Source organism: Schistocerca serialis, chromosome 4 (genome assembly GCF_023864345.2).
Source record: "Schistocerca serialis cubense isolate TAMUIC-IGC-003099 chromosome 4, iqSchSeri2.2, whole genome shotgun sequence".
Classification (NCBI taxonomy): domain Eukaryota; kingdom Metazoa; phylum Arthropoda; class Insecta; order Orthoptera; family Acrididae; genus Schistocerca; species Schistocerca serialis.
Window position 1 is genome coordinate 343,776,301 of NC_064641.1, and position 15,513 is coordinate 343,791,813.

A 15,513-nucleotide genomic window follows, 5' to 3' on the forward strand; every position below is an offset into this window, starting at 1 on the left:
ACTATAGCAAAACGGGGAAGAGAGTGTCATGCATATGATACCCAATTTGAGGTGGCAACCATTATAACAAAGGCGACCTTTCCACGGAATTTCAATCAGCAACTTTCTCCTCCGAATGCGAAAATATTCTGTTGGCGCTCGCGTACATAGGTGTAGATGATCATCGTAATAAAATAAGAGAAATTAGAGCCATGCTGAAAATATATATCTTCGTTTTTCTACTAGCAGTCGGAGAATGGAACAGGAGACTACAGTGTGAAAGTCGTTCGATGAGCCCTCTGACAGGCACATTTCATTGTAGTCACGAGTTTATAGATGTACATATTTTGAAAAGCTTGTCACGCTCCACACCCTGTCGTAACAGAGAGAAAAAAAATCTTGATCTCATTTGTCAGTCCAAATAAAAGGTCACCATTCTATGGGAAAAGAATATAATTCTATAAACTAAAGAAAATCCTTTCTTCTAGCAAGGTCAGATATGATTTGTGTTTCATGTTATTCACATTAGCGGTGTTGAGAATAGTCGACAATTTGAAGACAATCGTTTTGGATGTTAGGCCACGTCACTACAAAACACTTATATGTAATGACGCAGACTAACACCCAAAATGATTTTATTAAAACTTAAACTGGTCGTGGAAGCCTACAAACTTATAATAGAACAAAATTTTATCGAAGTTGGGAATAATGTCATTGTCTCTGCAACTTAATTAAACTACCAGATAACTCAATGACATCATTCTTCACCCGAGGACCGGCTCCCATTATTTATTTTAAATACCTTTATTAGTCTTTAGAATATCTAACATTATGGCTATCTACGAGCAGTTTGTAAACCTAGCGACTTGTCTCCTAAGATTTGTTAACCGCATTATGTAGGTGAGATCTAACAACTGTTGTCTTAAATACTTGGAGAGATATAATGGATCAAACGGAAGTTCAGAATTACACATTATCTAGTATCATGAAGCATTAGCTAAATAAATTAAATAAATGAGAGGAAAAACCACGATATGACTTACACAGCACACAGATAAATAATTAATAGATTTACATTAGGTCATGGGATAAACAAAGTACTACAAATACGTATGTTAAAAATAATTTCGTGTGGTTCAGTGCAGTGATGTCAATAGCAAGTAATTAATTCACTATTCCACAGCCCTTTATTTACACTCACAGATGTATTACAATGAGTTTACAATGAGTCAGATCGCAAATATCAACACCACATGAAATCAGTGACGTAAGTTTCTTGGTCTGTATCGATTTACAACATCTTCCCCAGCCTGGTCAATCTCCAGGTGAGTGACCAACTAAGCCGTACGTGCTATCCGTTGTCCTGAAGTGCGCAGTATTACCGTCCTTATTTTAGTCTTTCCTCATTGTACTTGTATATATTCGCTTTCCTCCAGACATGTCCTGTCCATCATCTCGAATCAAAGCCTGGTTACCCTGCCACAAGTCGATACAAATTGCAGACGTGTCCCTAATTCCGTAAAAGCTCCAAAGGTCCATGATACATTTCTTAACACTCTATTTCAGAAGTTCTTTAGCACTCTGCGTGTTTTTGTGCAACTGAAGAAGTTGTACAGGCCTCTTTCATGATCGTGCCTATCTTGATATACATGGTTGTCAGAAACAGTCTGAAAAGGGTGTTTCAGGGTAGCTTGTCCCGAGAAATAATTATTGAACAAAAATTCGACACTTTGCTCCGTTTCCGAGTTAATAACCACTGAAATTAGCCAGTGAGGCAGTTACGCACGAAAATTCAAACGGTCAACCAGATACAACTATAAGTTGTTCTCATAGCGTACATGACAGCGCACGAAACTTCTCAGCCTTTGGCTCGGGTCCGATCGCTGGTTCCCGTCCTATGTGTTATTTTTGTACAGCGTTCTTGTTCATTTTTAGGAAACCATATGAAGAAGTTTGGCGACATCGTCTCTGGCAGGCCGCATGAATTTGCACACGAAACGACGTGAGTGGCAAACTTAAATGCATATAAACTCGGAAACGGCGTAACTTATTGAATTTTTTGTGAACAGTCGCTTCTTAACACAGCTCTGCAGCACCCTTACAAACTTTTCAGACTATTTCTGACCACCCTGCATAGAGTATTTGCAAAGTGACAATAAAAGATTTGGACGGCCTTACTCGATCTATAGCTGGTGGAGTTTTTGTTTGTTGTCCGCTTGGAGTATGCGTGATCTTGTTGCACCGTAAAAATGTATCCAACACTCTTTTAACGGTTTGATGACCTTTAAGTATCCAACATTGTTTCGGAAGTTCGGATAAAATAATGAAGATCATTTGTATTTGGAACATGGGGAGTTTCGTAAAGTGATATGACCAGTCAGGGAGTACTGGATTTCGTTGTCCACTGGTCAAGCACGCATAGTGTAATCTACCTGCCAGACGAAGGAGATCGTCTTCAGTGGCTGGATGAAATCATCGAAATTTAGAGTCTTCCGATATCTACATCTACATGGATGTTCATCAACCCACCTTCACAATTCTCTATTATTCCAATCTCGTATAGTGCGCGGAAAGAATGAACACCTATATCTTTCCGTACGAGCTCTGATTTCCCTTATGGTGGTGATCTTTTCGTCTTAACGTAGGTCGGTGTCAACAAAAAATTATCACATTCGGAGGAGAAAGTTAGTGACTGGAATTTCGTGAGAAGATTCCATCGCAACGAAAAACGCCTTTCTTTTAATGATTTCCAGTCGAAATCCTGTATCATTTCTGTGACACTCTCTCCCATATTTCTAGATAATACAAAACGTGCTGCCTTTCTTTCAACATTTTCGATGTACTCCGTCAGCCCTATCTGGTAAGGATCCCACACCGCGCATCAGTATTCTAAAAGAGGACGGGCAAGCGTAGTGTAAGCAGTCCCCATAGTAGGCCTGTTACATTTTCTAAGTGTCCTGCCAGTATAACGCAGTCTTTGGTTAGCCTTACCCACAACATTTTCTGTGTGTTCCTTCCAATTTAAGTTGTTCGTAATTGTAAGACCTAGGTATTTAGCTGAATTTACGGCTTTTAGAATAGACTGATTTATCGTGTAACCGAAATTTTAACGAGTTCCTTTTAGCGCTCATGCGGATGACCTCACACTTTTCGTTATTTGGGGTCAACTGCCACTTTTCCTACCATTCCGATATTTCTTCTAATTCGTTTTGCAATTTGTTTTGATTTTCTGATGACTTTATTAGTCGATAGACGACAGCGTCATCTTCAAACAAGCAAAGACGGCTGCTCAGATTGTCTCCCAAATCGTTTATATAGATAAGGAACAGCAAAGGGCCTATAACACTACCCTGGGGAACGCCAGAAATCACTTCTGTGTTACTAGATGACTTTCCGTCAATTACTACGAACTGTGACCTCTCTGACAGGAAATCACAAATCCAGTCACATAACTGATACTATATTCCATAAGCACGCAATTTCACCATGAGCCGCTTGTGTAGTACAGTGTCAAAGGCCATCCGAAAATTCAGAAATACGAAATCGATCTGAAATCCCTTGTCAATAGCACTCAACACTTCATGTGAATAAAGAGCTAGTTGTGTTTCACAGGAACGATGTTTTCTAAGGCCATGGTGATTGTGTGTCGACTGCTACGGTCGTAGGTTCGAATCCTGCCTCGGGCATGGGTGTGTGTGATGTCCTTAGGTTAGTTAGGTTTAAGTAGTTCTAAGTTCTAGGGGACTTATGACCTAAGATGTTGAGTCCCATAGTGCTCAGAGCCATTTGAACCATTTGATTGTGTGTCAATTGACCGTTTTCTTCGAGGTAATTCATAATGTTCGAACGCAAGATATGTTGTAAAACCCTGCTGCATATCGACGTTAACGATATGGGCCTGTAATTTAGTGGATTACTCCTACTACCTTTTACTGAATATTGGTGTGACTTGTGCAACTTAGCAGTCTTTGGGTACGGATCTTTCGTAGAGTGAGCGGTTGCATATGATTGTTAAGTAAGGAGCTAATGCATCAGCATACTCCGAAAGGAACCTAATTGGTATGTAGTCTGGACCAGAAGACTTACTTTTATTAAGTCATTTAAGTTGCTTCACTACTCCTAGGATATTTACTTCTACGTTACTCATGTTGGCAGCTGTTCTCGATTCGAATTCTGGAATATTTACTTCATCTTCTTTTGTGAAAGCATTTCGGAAGGCTGTGTTCAGTAACTCTGCTTTGACAGCACTGTCTTCGATAGTACCTCCATTGCTATCGCGCAGAGAAAGCATTAATTGTTTCTTGCCGCTAACATACTTCACATACAGCCAGAATCTCTTTGGATTTTCTGCCAGGTTTTGAGACAAAGTTTCGTTGTGGAAACTGTTATAGGCATCTCGCACTGAAGTCCGCGCTAAATTTCGAGCTTCTATAAAAGATCGCCAATCTTAGGGATTTTGTGTCTATTTAAATTTGGCATGTTTGTTTCGTTGTTTCTGCAACAGTGTTCTAACCCGTTTTGTGTACCAAGGAGGATCAGCTCCGTCATTTGTTAATTTATTTGGTATAAATCTCTCAATTGCTGCAGATACTATTTCTTTGAATTTAAGCCACATCAGGTCTACACTTATATTATTAATTTGGAATGAATGGAGATTGTCTCTCAGGAATGTGTCAACTGAATTGTTATCTGCTTTTTTGAATAGGTATATTTTTCGCTTATTTTTCAAGGATTTGGGGATTACAATATTTAGTCTCACTACGACATCACTGTGTTCGCATCTCAGGCCACAAGTGGCCCATCAGGACCATCCGACGGCCGTGTCATCCTCACCGAAGGATGCGGATAGGAGGGGCGTGTGGTCAGCACACTGCACTTCCGGTCGTTATGATGGTTTTCTTTGACCGGAGCCGCTACTATTCGGTCGAGTAGCTCCTCAGTTGGCATCACGAGGCTGAGTGCATCCCGAAAAATGGCAACAGCGCATGGCGACCCGGATAGTCACCCATCCAAGTGCCGGCCACGCCCGACAGCGCTTAACTTCGGTGATCTCACGGGAACCGGTGTATCCACTGCGGAAAGGCCGTTGCCTGACAACCCTGTGTTCGCTAATCCCCAAATCGATTATGATGTTCGTTATTATCTCAGGATTATTTGTTGCTAGGAGGTCAAGTGTGTTTTCACAATCGTTTACTATTCACCTAGGCTCATGGACTAACTGCTCGAAATAATTTTCAGAAAATGCTTTTACCATTCTTGAGTGCGTGGATTTTCCGCATGAAACACAGTCGTTGGAGCGTTCTGATCCAGTAAATACGTGCACTTTCGAGCACGACTGCCGTTCACTCTACAGTAAGGTTATCTTTGTGGCGAATATTATGTGTGAAGCGAACCATGTTGTGCAAATTAGTCTCCAGTAGGAACTCTATTTGGAATTGTCTATGAGGCTGGAAGGTACAGTGAGAGCCTTGTCATGTTTTATATTCCTTTTTTCCTGTGCGAGACCATGACACGCACTGGGTGTACTTGATAGTGCTGCCGGGCACGCACGCAACAGCGATCCTTTCAACCAAACAAGCGCAGATTGAATTTGATTGCCAATAAGTCTCCGTATTGGATGATGAAGTGCGCTATTATGTCCAGGACAATGTCTCTATTGACTGGTAGACGTATGTGCGTGATTATTTGCCACTCTGTTACAAATGTAACTCTTCCATCGATTAACATCACTGCTTATACACTAAGGTCACTACAACATCCGTCTACAACACCATGTAAGTAATATCGTACCCTGCTGCTACGCAGAAATGGCTTGTTAATTGTGCTTCACGAGTGGTCCTACAAATTCCAGATGTGACAATGTTATCTTCTGACAAGTACTGATCTATTCTTGCTACAGGCTAAGTGAATTATTGTGTTGCCGTGTAAACACTGTGGATTTACAGAGCTGCCCCGTACACTTGTGAATCTGGACATCGAGATTTTTAGTAGGTGATATCCACCGTGGGATACAAATCCAGCACAGTGGAGGGGATACCCATGTATTCCATTGTGCTGCTACATTGTTAGATAGCAAATGATTCCGGTCAATTCACCTGCACCAAGTTTTTTGGAATAATAGTCTAGCCATGACTGACACAGAATAGTCCTAGTGGGTCAAAAAATTTAGTTATGGCGTCTGACAGTTTCTTTTTTATAGTACGGCTCTTAGGTAATTTTTCTTTAACATGCTCAGTGTTCATGTAAGAGTTGTATATTGCTATATTCCAGTATACCTAAGATCTGAGTCTTGTATGAACGTCTCGCTCGCCAGATCCCCATTTGTATTGCAACTGAAGTAGTGGCCTGCGTTCAATAGTTTCATGACGGCCGTTAGTTCATAATACATATTGATAGCTTCATTTTCCTTATCTGTGCCAAACGTGAAGTAATCGATGAAAACGTTGCTGGCAAGAACCCGTGCGGCAATTGGAGGTGAGCTCTCATGTCAAGAAGGGCGTTTCTTCAGCGTTGCTGAAAGCAAGAATCGACTGCATGTCAGGCAGAATTGGAGTGAAAAAATTTTTTTGCAGCACTAATAATAGGTTATTGATGGCTTGTTATTCCTCCTACAGCTGTGTAGAAACAGTTTATAACTTAATTAAAAAGAGGAAGGATTTGTTTCAAATCCTTGTAAAATTTGTTTACTAACGAACTTAGTAGTAGCGGTTGCTATGTAACGTAACAAACGTCAACTCACACAGCACCCTAAGAAACAACATCGACATAGATTAGATCCGTATGGACGGAAGAAACTAAGTTTTCCCGAGGAAGAATGTTCATGTGGATAATACTAATACGGGTAGCACCACATTTGGATGCTGGAATTGAAGTTTAATACCAAGTCCCCTTCCACAGGTGGTGTTGGTGAAGGTATAGCTATATCAACTCATTCCTGTCTTCTTTTATTCTCATTTAAATTATACCATAAATTTATAATTTCCTACTTCCAATTACTACATTGTTCTTTAGAACATAAGAGTAATTGCTGTAAGTAAATAAAAGGTAACACCAAAGTGCAGACAAAAGAACTCCATGCAGCCCCACCTCCACATGGTGCTGCATGGGCAACGGTGTCTGTGGCCTCAGCTGCGTAGCCCAATTTTGCTGCTTGGTAGTGGCCATGAGAACTGTCTAAAATGTCTGTGTGAAGCGCTACGGCCTGATTGAAGTAATAAGATGGCAGGTCCTTGAAGTCAAGACACAGCTTGGAAAAATACACCAGCTATTCTAGTGAAACGCCAAGTAGTTACTTCGTGGTATGATATCTTCCGTGACTATTTTGAAAAACGTTGTGCTATAAAAATCTTGTCAAATTCCTGATGTCTTCGAGCGAGACGAGTTACAGAAATGCTACCATAATATCGCAAATAATAGCCGCGGAATAGTGGTTGGAACCGTAATAGAGCAGGGAGTATTTCTGATAGAAGATTGGGTCCTTTCTTGAAGATGTTGTTCAAAGAATGTGCATTGTTCTCACGGGAAGACACATCAAAAACGATTCTACACTTTATGTTACCCTGTTTTTCCACCTTGACAACCACTTGCGAAAGGTAAAACATGGTGTTACTTGGTTCTTCAGTAAGAGCGAGTTCTGCATGGTTATTTTTAACATAATCCAACATGAGGGGTGGTAAATGTTATTAAAGACTCGTTCCTAAGGAGTATTTTATGTAAAGTACTAAATATAATTTCTTCATTCAGATGATTATTAGGATATAAAATAATATTTGGTTTGGAGAGGAATTCCGCGCAAGATACCTTTGTAGTTCTGCTTTCAACGAGACATGTTTCAGCACTTTCTATGCTCTCTTCAGTGGGTTTATTTGTATTTACCTTCAACTAAATTGTTGTTTACATGTTAATTTTTAATGAAACATTTGGTACAAAATATTCATATTTGTAAAATGAACGATTATTGCCAAATATTTTACACTGTTGGCATACAGTACACAGCACAGAGTTTAAGCCAGCGTTACCTGTTGTGGCTGCGTAGTGTTCATTTGTTTCGTGGCACGTTTGTTTGGGATGTGGCGCGTGGATCTGAACTGTTGTTGACGTTTGTTGTGTTTAATTCGTGTGTGTGTGTGTGTGTGTGTGTGTGTGTGTGTGTGTGTGTGTGTGTGCGTGTGTGTGTGAGAGAGAGAGAGAGAGAGAGAGAGAGAGAGAGAGAGAGAGAGAGAGAGAGTGTGCGTGTGTGTTTGTATGTGTGTGTGTGTGATTCAGTGAGTGGCTGAGAATGTGTGTCCAAGATAAGGAGACGAAGAGAAAGAGAGTATTTGAGAGAGAGAGAGAGATAGACAGAGACAGAGAGAATGGGTGATGGTTGTGCACACGCATGTAAAGTTTAATTGCAGAGGCTATCTTTTACAGTTTCAGGTCGGGTGTTGTTTCTATTCTGCCAAAGAGGGATTTATTGCACGGGAATGTATTTTCGTTTAGTACTTACTTTCATTGGGCTATTGGTTTTTGGATGTGATATTTTTATTATGTTGTTAATTTTTGGTACAGGCTGTTAGCAGTTTCAAGGATTTTTATGTCTGTTTTTGTGTTCATTGAATGGTGATATTTTGCTGTTAGATGATCTGCAAATATTGAGTGTAGGTTATTATTTTTTTTTTTTCAGAGCTCTGACATTTTCTGTACACCTGGTTCTAAAATTCATGAAAGGTTGAACACATATAGAAATTGACAGCAGTTGGCAGTTAGTTTAGATTTATCACACTGGCCATATTAGTCAGTGTTAGTGGTATTTCTTCCAAGTCTCTCCTTTATTGTGTTGTTGGATCCATGTGCAGTGTTACGTCCTTGTTTTTTTAATATATTGCCCACCCTTTGTTAGATTTTGTTGTTGTAACTAAGTATCTGCGATTTGTTGCTTACTGTCTGCTGATTTGTTGTGAATTGTATTGTGTTAGTATGTTTTGTGATTATGTGTTGTCTGTTTTTGGATTTTGTTGTTTATTTTAGCTACTATCTTTGTATTGTACCCATTCTCCTATGCAGTTTGTTTTATTGTGTTCGGTCCCTTTGTGTAATCATGTTTGTTCATGGCTGTTCTGTTCAGTCTGTTTAGTAAATATCTGAAGCTGGCATCTTTATATGTTGTGGGTTGCTTTATGAATGATAGCACTCGTGATTGTAGGTTTAATGTGAACTGTGAACTCATGTTTGTTGTTTCTCTTGACTACGGTGAGTTCTAAAAAATTGAGTTTTTCATTTGTTTGTTTTTAAATGGTGAACTGTATTTCTGCATGGATGGTGTTTATGTCCTCATGAAGTTCTCTTATAAGAAATTCTGATTCATCTATTAGACATATTTATTGTCTACATATCCGCACCAACACTTTATGTTGTACAGCTTTGGTTTTACTATATGAAAATGTCAGCTAGGAAGCCACTGATTGGGGACCCCATAGGTAATCCTCCTTATTGAGAGCAAAGTTTGTTGTTGAATGTGAAGTAGTTTTGAATATCTTCAACATTTCGCGGCCCTGTCAGCAACTGTACAAACATTAATTTTGATATTAATAATGAACAGCATCAGTTGCACCGCTTACCTAGAATTTCCCTAGGTTTCAGTCAGGATAACCCAGCTTTCTTCAGAATAACAGTATCTACCGTTTGTCCATAGTGGACATCGTCAAGCTAAAACTACAAATCCATAATTTATCGTCAAACTGTAAAACTTATCTGGTACTGCCGGCCCCACTTCGCGACCGCGATGCGGCAGCCACGAGTGCTGTAATCGTTATCCCGACTGAAACCTAGGTAAATTCTAGGTAAAAGGTAAAGCTGAGGCTGTTCATTATTAAAATTAAAATTGAAGTAGTTTTTCTCTGTGATGAGCTTGAGCACCGCTGATATTTCTTGTATGTGTGTTGTGAGTACGTATTCTTGCGCTTGCAAATTTCTATCTACACTACCGTTTGTGTAAATTGCAACACTAAGAATAAAACGCATGAATACAATTTGTTTAATACCACAGGTTGGGTACAAGACAAGTAGGAAATGATTACCTTTTCAAGTCTGTACATGTCCTTTCAGCCCTAGTATTTAGTATGTCGTGTGGCGACCATGCAATACAATTAGAGCTGCTGTACGCTGTGGCATTAATTCAATAAGGTTCTGAATACGTTCCTGAGGGATTTCCCTCCACGCAGTTTGTATCCGAGCCCACAAATCCGTGAAACCAGTTACTGGAGGATCGTGACGCACCAGCTGCCAACCAACCATATCCCAGACATGTTCGATGGGCGACATGTTCGGCGAACCCGCAGGCCAGGGCAGCAATGGTATCCTTCGCTCTTCGAAGAATGCCTGTACATACCTCGCAATATGTGTCCGGGCAGTGTCCTGTTCAAATGTGGCCTGCGGAGATGCCTGAAGCAGAGTGAGTACCTCAGGCTACACAGCCTCCGTTAGGTAATGATTTCTGTTCAAAGTGCCCGCAATACGTATGAGGAAAGATCGGTTGTTGTAACCAGTGGCGCCCCAAACCATTACACCTGGTGTTTGTCCGCTATGCCGCTCCACAATGCAGCCCTCCAGGTTGCGCTCACCACAGTACCGCCGGCACGTATGCGGTCACCACTGTAAGGCACGTTGAAGCGGGACTCATCCGAAAATATTATATATTGCCACTAAGCACCCCAGTGGCGGTGTTCACGTGCCCATTGCACTCAGAGGAGCTTGTGGGTTCTGGACAATGGAAGCCGACGTAATGGCAGGGGTGCACCCAGTCCAACCTGCAGCAGACGGCGACGAACCGTCGATGCAGACAAGTTCTCACCTGTTGCAGTCCTCCAGCGACGAGCCAACACTGTGTATGACGCTGTAGGGTCCGTAATAGACATGCGAACAAGATGACGGTCATCCCGTGCTGTGGTCGTGTTCCGTGGTCCAGTTACCGCTCGTCGCTGCGTACGACCTTCCTCTATCCACTGCTTCGACACAAGCATCACTGACGTAGCAGAATGTCCTCTGCGAGCCCAAATGTCACGGTATGACAATCCCGTTTCCCGGAGACCGATCATTCTGTCCCGTTAGAACTCGCTCACATGCCGATATGGCTCCTTTTGACGTCGACGAGGCATACTGGCACTCACTGTATTGAAACTTCCTGGCAGATTAAAACTGTGTGCCCGACCGAGACTCGAACTCGGGACCTTTACCTTTCGCGGGCAAGTGCTCTACCAACTGAGCTACCGAAGCACGACTCACGCCCGGTACTCACAGCTTTACTTCTGCCAGTATCTCGTCTCCTACCTCTCTGTATTGTTTCCACCTTGTGTGACAGCCGTCCGCCGATTACACTAGGCGCAACACCGACCCTGTTGGACCGACATGAGAGGACTCCGCTCGGTCTACGTGCATCACATCTCGCTGTAAAACGTATCACGCATTGCTTGACACCCTCGCCACTTCCACCAGTGTAGCGCTATTCGGGTAATATCTTCTCGGTGTTGCACTTTTTACAAACGGCAATGTATGACTTAAAAATCCTTAAAACTAGTAACAGCCTGTACTAAAAATTAACAACAGAAGAAAACTATCACATTCAAAAATCACTAGCCCAAGGAAGGAAATTACTAAACGAATACACATCACTGTGCAATAAAACCGTCTTTGTCACACTATCAGAAACAATCCAAAAATGCAAACGATCAGCCTCTATAGTTAAATTCCATTCTCCCCTTACTTCTTACCACTCACTCTACATGCCTATCCACAAGCTTCCCCCCTCCCCCCGTCTCTCCCACTCTTGGATACACACACTGACTCACTCTCTCCCTCCCTCTCTCTCTCTCTCTCTCTCACACACACACACACACACACACACACACACACACACACACACACACACATCGGGCATGAGGCTTACCGAGACAGTCCGTGCAGTTCACATAACGCTATGTTCTGGATGGCGCAGTGGTTACCGCACCTGCCTAATAAGAAGGAGAATCCGAGTTCGAATCGCGGTCCGGTACACTATTTCGTTCGTCGCCGCTGATTCCTCTTAATGTCCTGCTGCTGCTGACAGCAATGATCCCCCTTCAGTACTATTAACAGCAACTACCCACACCATCACACACGAATCAACACTACGTTTATAATGGTTACCTGTTGTTACGGGGGACAATATACTTACGCAGCAGGTGTTGGTAGCGGCCATAAACATATCGATCCGAAGTCAGCCGACTTTCAACGATCACAGAGGGCAAGTAAAAGTTTGTTTGCAATCAGAGAAATCTTACAAGGAGTTTTCAATAAGCTAGATCACGGATATCAACATTACATCAAATAAGAGACGTAAATGTATATATAAATTCCCATTGTGAATTACACACCGCATAGCTAGATAAATAATAGATGTATATAAGGTCATGGGATAAACACAGTACTGCAAATATACAAGCTAAAATAATTTCGTGTGGATCCGTGGGTGAGAGTAAGTATTTCAATTTGTATTGTGTCTGTATAGTGAATGTTATTACTTGTATTCTAAAGTACAACTCTCAGTGGTCATTAAGTCCCACTTAAAGGTTGCCGTTCCATCGAAACTGAATAACGTTCAATGAAAATACTATGATACTGTCTGACTATTCTCAGTCGCTGCTCTACGAGCATCCATACTTAAACAGGACAACGGAACATTTTGTTTAACAATTGAAATATGTTTGTGTTGCATATCGGTTAATTTACCTACACAGAAATCAGTTTGTCTTCATAATAACATTTATTTTTTGACTAATTGCTACGATGTGTATCCAGATTTGTGCATTCACATATGAAGTGGCTATACTTCCTCGTGATGATGTTGCAACACCACTGTATCAGAAATCATGTATGCGGAATATCTACAAGCTGACCTACATATTGGCGCCACCTACCTTCTATGAACTTCCACTACAAGCAGATAATGTTCTGATTAGAAATGCTGACTGAAGTGCGGACGAGAATTCTTTGTTTAATTAATTCCACATAAGGCTTTTGTGGGAGACCTCAGTGTTTTGCACTTATGCTATCCTAGAAAATTGTTACTTCATGTAATCCATTTTATAAAAAGTATGAATCTGAAATAAAGATATGAGACTTTATTAACTTTGTGCTTATTATTCTATCTCAAGTATACAAAAGATTTATATAGATCAATCAGGATTTCCTCGATAGTCATACATAGATCAGTTTTAGCATACGTTTGACAAGTATAGAAATGCAAAACTTATTGTGTGAATGAAACACCGACTTACCAAATCCTACGGTCAATTAAATGAACTTCATGAACAGAACAGAATCTGCTCCACTGATTGTAATCTTAAGCCACACTGCCGTAGCATTAGGCGTCTAAACCGATACATATCAACAAGCAACATGGCTCACCACACACGTAGTAATGGAAAAATCTTATCTTCTGATCCAGAATAGTCACTATGAGAGAAACTATATATTTCACTGAAGCACTTCACACCTACAAATTCATGCTGCTTTCATATTTTGCTCCCCCCCCCCCCCCCCCTCTCTCTCTCTCTCTCTCTCTCTGTCTCGCTGTCTCTCTTTCTCATCATGTAAACTCGTATATGTAACATCTCTCAACAGGTTACATTTTCACACTGTAAGAAAGCAGACATTTCCACTACCACCTCCACCAACGGAATAAAGAGAACAAACACGCTTTGATCTCCGAAACTCGCAATGCCTTAACGTCCGCGTGCCTTCACCCCTTATTGGCTTAGGCCGTTCACGCTCCAGAGAACTTCAAAAGAGAAATTCCCGTGGCCGACGCCACAGGGAAAATCTATTAGTGGGTTCAGGGATAACAGTAAATGTTGTTCGCAAATAATTGACACGTAATAAACTTAATGTTTGTAACTTGGAAAGTATGCGAATACAGCGACAACTTTCATCAGACTGTCCTGAAGTTGGAGAGCAGATTTAGAATATTGTCCGTGTAGCAATAACAGAACACATTCCCAGCAGATCGCTTAAACCATCCTAAACTGCGGAATGTGGTCTCCATTCACCAATTAGCACAAGAATCAACAAAGTTCATGATCCACTATATAGTACAAGTCCGTGCACATACAGTCCTGAAAAGTCATAGAAAGTTTGTTTAGAAGTTATCATTAATTTATGTAACAGCAGTGAACTTTTGTTATCTGAATGTAGACATTAATCTCAAAATTACATACGAAACATTAAACTCTATAGAACGTAATAAAAGTCCTTAAAATAGAAACTGGTCGAAGTTATTACTACTGAAAATAGGATTAGAGCATGGTCTGAATTCTCCTAAAAATGGAAAGTGTATGAGTTAAGTCTAAGCTATGACCCCACTATGACCGTCATTACATTAGTAAAATGTGAAATGTGAACAAAATTATTCAAAAGAGTAGTGTGGTAAGTTAACAGAAAATATGGCCACATTATGGCCATAAAGTTAAAGTGAAACATCCATAAGTAACATTTGAAAATCGTAAAAAAAAATTATGCAGTTGAATAGTATACTAAGCAAACTCGAAATACGGCTGTAGCATAGCCATGATGTGGCAAGTAAAGTATACAAAGTACCACGTGAAAATGGTACAAAATTACACAGCTGAACAGTATAACAAGCAAACACAAAATATGGCAGCCCTACAGCTCTGATTTTACAAATGCGTTATCCATAAGGAACATGTCAAAATGGTGCAAAATTATGCAATTTAATAGTATAGTAAGTTAATTCAAAAGATGTCATCGCTACTACCATGATCTTGCAAGTGAAACATCTATGAGTAATGACACATGAGTGTTCTAATGATCTCATGTTTAAAGATACTGCTAAAACCTAACCTTCTGCAGGTAACTCTAATTGTGCGAACTTAACTACTGCATAGACATGAGTACTCTTTCTTTCTCTCTCTTTCTTTTCTTGAGACCTTTGTCCCTCTGCAACGTGGTGTCCGCCTCGATACTATGTATTTGACAGTGTTAGTTGCAGAGGGTGGCCGGATGCCCTTCCTGCCGCCACCCCAAACCCCGTGGGATGGAATTAGTGTACCCCAGCTGTCTGCGTCTAGTATAAGCCATGAAATAGTGTGTACGGTGTTCAAATATCTGTGAGTCGTGTAACTGTGGCGGAACGTAGGGACCATCCCGGTATTGACCAAGCAGGATGTGGAAAACCGCCTAAAAACCACATACAGTCTGGCCAGCATATGGGCCCTCTTCGTTAATCCACCAGGCGTATTCGATCTGGGGCCGGGGCACCCACCCAAGCACCCAAGTCAAGGAAACAGCGCATTATCGCTCTCGCCTACCCTGACAGGCCACGTGAGAACCCTTCTCAAGCATGATTTCTTTGGACCTTGTAATTTAAATGGTAGAAGTGAATATACCAAAAATCGGTAAATTATTACTGTTGCTATGAACTCATGAAAATTAAATCAGAATACGTTAAATGCTTAAAGTCACTTAGTTGTCATGAAAGGATTACCAAATTGTAGTAATTGT

At 40.9% G+C, this 15,513-nt stretch overlaps 1 protein-coding gene and 1 pseudogene across 3 annotated transcripts in view; one reads left to right on the forward strand and one right to left on the reverse strand.

Annotated features, from left to right (window-relative positions):
• The window catches only part of LOC126474143 (luciferin sulfotransferase-like), a 757,275-nt gene that overhangs the window by 461,868 nt on the left and 279,894 nt on the right, over window positions 1-15,513 (forward strand). The window lies entirely within an intron of this gene.
• LOC126476009 (5S ribosomal RNA) lies at window positions 4,953-5,070 on the reverse strand (annotated as a pseudogene).